The sequence below is a fragment of the Psammomys obesus genome, unplaced genomic scaffold, assembly GCF_907164565.1.
Source record: "Psammomys obesus unplaced genomic scaffold, mPsaObe1.curated_primary_1811, whole genome shotgun sequence".
NCBI lineage: Eukaryota > Metazoa > Chordata > Mammalia > Rodentia > Muridae > Psammomys > Psammomys obesus.
In genome coordinates, this window is record NW_026596125.1 from 16,304,438 (window position 1) to 16,310,192 (window position 5,755).

Here is a 5,755-nt window from a genome sequence, read left to right on the forward strand (position 1 = left end):
GTTGTACCTTGAATTGAGAGCTAAAATAAGCCCTTCCTCCTCCAAGTGGCTTCTGTCCCAGCAGCAGGAAGGGAACTAAGGTGCTGGGTTGCAAGTCCCACACAGGTGCTAACTGGCCGTGGAATGCCAGATGAATCAACCTTTGTGAGCTGCCATTTCTCTGCCCTGAAGTAAAAACAATTCTCTGTGGCAATAATGGAACGGGCGAGTACAGCACAGGGTCTCCACTTAGTTAGACGTGGGTGTTGACGGCGTGTGCGACTCAGAGCACCACCTCGCTGCACCTGGCAGCTCGCCTTGCCCGGGGATTCCACCCCAAGCCTCGGTTCACTCACTTGGCTGGGCTGTTTGCTGAGGGATGCTCTTTACCTCCGTGGAAGTATCACAGCAAGTTCCCAGAGAAAGTTCCTTGTAAGGTGTTGTGAAGGAAACCGAGAGGAAAACAAACGAAACTGAAGCAGGGAAACACAGCTTGAGAGAGTTCACAGAAGCTATTTGCTCATTGTAAATTAAGTTAAAAATATAGTTGCACAAACAGATGACTAAATAATACACAGGCCCACAGATCAGAGCTTTTAAGTGCTATCTTACATAAGATTGTTCAACTAAACTAGCCCAGCCATTAAAAAAAAAAAAAAAAAAAAAAACCTTACATATGACATTTTTAAAAATAGAGAATCAAATACATCTAAATCCGTGCTGTTTATGTAACGCAGACACAGCAGATCTCTTCGTGGAGGAGCCGGCATCGGCTCTTAGAGAACGGCGTACTAGGTTGGCGTGATCCCCGGATTTTCCTGCTTGGAAGTGATGGGCATCTGCTGCACACTCAGCTCCTGACGTGGAGGGGCCAGGATAGGCTGAGCCACACTCAGTGTCACATGGGAGGGCGAGTCTCTGTGAGCACTTGGCCCCAGCCAGCGAGGATCTGGAGGTAGGCTTGTTCTGCAGAAGTCTCAGGCTTGTTTGATTCCCAGCCAGGCACAGATTAAGATAACCTTGGCTCGGAGGATATGGAACTGTTTCCGTGGGTTGAAGCACTGTCTGTGCAAGCACAGGACCTGGGTTCAGATTCCCAGCACCCACGGAAAGCCAGGGGAGAGCGTGCTCCTGCCTGTGGCCCCACTGTTTCTATGGCACGAAGGCGGCAGTGAGGCCAGGAATCCGGTGGACTAGTGAGCCTGTCTTAAACAAGATAGTACGGGAGGGCCGATGGCTGAGTTGTCCTCTCCTCTGACCCACAAGCACCCATACACGAAATACACCACGTGCATACACATTCCACACACACCAGTGTTTGTAAACACTGCTGGGTTTGGTTGGGTTGGGTTTGACCAAGGGACAGTTGGTGTATGTACAGCTTAAAAACACATACTATTAAGATGTCCATGGTAACTGTGTGTGTGTTCCTGAGGTCGAATCCTTAGTGCACCACAAATACTAAAGCACTGAGCTGCCCCCCAGCTCTATAATCAATATAAATCAAGATGCTGAAGGAAGCTGTTTCCTAACTGATATTTTAGGATCTGAAGCACTTTCTCAATCTAAATCCTAACGTCAAGGTCATGAAATCCTATTTTTCATTGGATTCTATGTGAGTATCTGGTTTTACCTTGCCTCAAAGGCCAGCTTTGTTCTTCAGTTATACGGGTTCGTATTTTTTTTCCTACATGGTTATTTGCTGTCTGTTACACTAATTATTTCTTGGTAAAAATAACAGCCATGGAAAAAGATGTCGAGTTTGTGTACACCATATCAAAACAACTTGTAAAAATGGCCCACATGACAAAGCAGCTGAGTTAGCTGATCTTTATTCTGGAGAATCCTTAGCAGGAAAAATTGTTCAGTCCCATGTACAAGAAAATTGTTGAGGTCCACGGCTTGCCAGGAAAGCTCTACCACAGCAGTTGCGTGCCCTCATCTTAAGCACATGAAGGAGGCATGGCTTGTTCCCCTCCCTGCTGAGACCCAGGCTGGTTCTGCAGCACACGCTGCGCTTCACCAGACAGCCATCCCCATGTGGCCTTCATGCAGTATCCCCAGGATCTGGGGATACTATATCTGAGGGCTGTCTCAAGTACGAGATAGGAACCCTCCTCAGGTTCGCCATTTGTCCCAGAGGTCAATAAATGTGGCATGGACACAGTGCAGGTGCTAAGGGCTGTGCATGAAGTTTCCTATGCGATAGCTTGAAATATGCATCCCCAGGAGGTATGTGCTACTCTAAGCCCCCGGTGCTTCGCAATGCGGTCTGACCTGCAGTTAGGGTCTCTACAGAGGCTGGTGAGTTACCATGAGACCAGTAGCGTGGACCACGATCCAATACGGCAAGAGTACTTATGAGTAAGAAAAGTTGGGCACAGAGAAGACAGTGCCCCCACAAGCCAAGGAGAAGAGAGGGGTCTCAGACAGATCTTTCCCTCAGCCCTCAGGAGGAGCAAGCCAACGGCCCACTCTTCGTTACTCCAACACCACCAGGGGGTGGCAAGGCTATTTAAATTCACTTTTTGCATAATTGAAGCATCATGGAAAATAACTCTAAAATTTTCAGCCTCCTGTTTCCTAGGGGGAAAATGTTTCCAAAATATCCTGTGTGAATTCTCAGTGATGTGCAACACTCAGTGACATCTATGATCCCGGGGATTGGGCGGTGGCACTGGATGCAGAGTCTTCGACCTTAAGTGGCAGCACTGCCTTCCCTGTGCCCTCTTCTGACAGAACATTTCAGGATGGTTTCTTCACCCCTTGCATTGTCCACACCCCTTCATCCCAATTTTCTTCAACCTATTGTGAAACAACAGAAACTAGAACAAGAAGACATTAAAACCCTTAAGTTAAATTAATAAGTTACTCAGAGAAAATTCTTCTAGAGGCTAAACCACACGGACTTGGAAAATCTTCCCTTCCTGTTGGAAGCCCAACAACAGCCTCCCTGCATCCAATCTTTATGGGTGAAGGCGTCAGCTCTACAAAATGCAGCGTTGCCCTGGCATAAAGCTGGTCCTAAGGGGTCTATCGGCCTCCTTGGGATCTTGTAAATTTGTACCTTCAAGAGAGCAGCTTCCCAGTATGGCTGGAAGAATAAATTTCCTCACTCAGAGTTTAGTGGGCTGTGCTGTTTACTGTTTATTTGGGATGGTTGTATCCCGGTGTGGGCTGGGGACCTCTCTGGAATGGCCTTTTCACAATGCAAAATTAGTCTGGGAAATTCAGATTTCCCAAATGGAACAATAATCAGATGAAATGACCACAAAGGAATAAATTTGCCTTCAAAATAAAAAATAATTACTTAACTAAATAAGATTCATTACCATGTGCTCTCGCATTAAGTAGGTCTCCTTCCTTCAGGCTCACTGATTGGAAGTCAGCTCTTTTGTTGCCTTTGCTTTCTGTATTTTATGACACGATCTTACCGCTGCTCATGTTATGTTGTGGTTAGTGAAAGCAATCCAGCGAAGCAAGAGTCAGTGTTTAGCCAAGAACGGCTCACGCCTCCTACACTCTATCATAGCAAATATCCCAAACAACGTAGGGGTGGGCATTCTTGTTCCCATTTAACAGATGACAAAGCTGAGGACCAAGGTATTCACATAACTTATCCTGAGTCATCTAACTGGCACAGCCTGGATTTTAACCCACACAGCCTGACTCCATAATGTTCTTACTCATCAAGGTACACATATGCACACACACATACACACACACTCACTCGCTTACACGATAAATGTCAAAACTAATTACTAGAATTAGTATAATCTTGCTAAAACGCCATCATTTTAAATTATGCAGTAAAAAAACACCTAAGACAAAATGTGTAGGTCCCGATGTTTTCAAAATCTATCTGTTCTAAAATACTGATTTTTTTTTTTTTGGCATAGTTAATTTTGAGTTTTTAAGTTGCCTAATAAGTAAATTTTGTTCTCAGCTGTCTCCCAGGAAAGCACAGCTGAAAACAGTACGCAGGAGTGAAGACTTGGGCCTTTAACACCAGGTCAAGCTCCTCACGGCAGAGGTAGAGAAGGGGCTATGATCTGTACTGATCAGTCGTAGGAGAAACGTCTCAAACCTTGCTGCAAGGCACACATCTGTACACATCTGTGAAGCTAAAGAAGCCAAGGCAGGAGGGTTGTAAGTTCCAGCCCAGTGCAGGTTACACAGGCAGGGGGCACATACCATGGCAGTACTCACTGATGTAGCCAGCTGGGCCAGTAAGGCCAGTGGCACAGGAGCCAGCGCTTTCAGGGATCCGAAGGTTCCTAGTGGAGAGCGCAGTGCACAAGTCACCTGACTCCCTGGTCTTCAAGAATGCTGTGTAGGGTACAAAAATAATAAAACACCGAGAGCTGGCATCCTGACTCCCCAACGGCTCCAGTTTAGCTCTTAACTGACACCCTGGGGCACTGCAACTTTTGAGCCTCAGCTTCTCAGTAAAATTCTCCCTGGAGTCCTTCTCCAGTCACAGATTAAAGCTCCAAGCAACTTAGCCATTCAGCTTTTCTCTGGCGATGTTTTGTTTCGTCTTGCCTTGCTTGTCTTCGGAGTTGGCGTTCATGTGGAACTCCTGGAATCCACTGGCAGGTGGCAATGATGAGATTTCCATTTGTGTGAATAAACACCATGTTTATTCTAGATCTAGTTCGCTTAAACCACTGGAAAAGCATAAATAAATGTTGCGTTTCGGAGCCATTTCATTTGTCACTGGTCACTTCAAAAACTTACTTCAAGACTTTCTCCAAGTCCCCAAACATATTTTGATATTGAATTCTGCTTACAAGTAGTAATGGATGGCCAGGGTCTACCAAGGATACGGGATTGGCCAATTAAAGATTAACTAGTGGATAAGGACGTGAAAATGCCTTTTCTCACTCCTTGAACTAGTATCAATCTTTCTCCTCTTAAATATTTCAATGTTAAAAGAGAGCAGAGCCGGGGTTGGAGGGAAGGTGTTTCTCCACTGGTATGAAAAGTAATTTAAATTTAGCAGGAGCCTGCAAAGAAGGTCACTGCCCTTAACATTTAATTATGGGATGGTCTCCAGTGGGGGAAACAAACCTTACCATCAGATAAAGGTCTCCAGTGGGTTTTACTCAAGGAGAGGCAAAGCTGAGATATTATGGAAAATAAATGTCATGTCAAAGGTCTGATATTTATTTTCAAAGCAAGAAGCCTGACCACAGTGGTTATCAACAATAAGGTAGTCTTCAGACTGACTGTCCTGCTAACACAATGGCCATGGCGTGCCTCAACCTACTCCGGTCTGGCTGGACCTTTTTATAGTCTGTTGATAACGAGGATGGTAACCGCAAATATATCTATAGGACGCAAAGATGAAAGAAGGTGCCTGTCTGGCTTTGCTAAAGTAGTAAGCGGAAAGAAAGAAATGCAAACGGTTGGTTTTGCCACCCAGAGCCAAGCAGACAGCCTCTTCCGTCTCCTCTTGGCAGCTCCATTCAGCTGGATGGCCCTGATGCCCGCCTTCCACGGCTGAAGGGAAAACACAATGTCCTCTTGTGTTACAGAGAATCTTCCAGACATAACCTTTCAAGTGGTTCCATTAGTCCACAGAAATTTAGTGAGCATTTTCTACAGGGCCAGGACAAACGGGAGGTCGAATGTTTAGACGAGAACATTCCTATCCTTTGGACACGTCCAGCCTCGGGCTCTGGGATTCTTGTTGCTGTCAGTTCATCGGCTCCTACAGCATAATTATTTTTCTGGAGCACCCTGCTAAAAGAAAGCCTATGGTCTTAGTAAG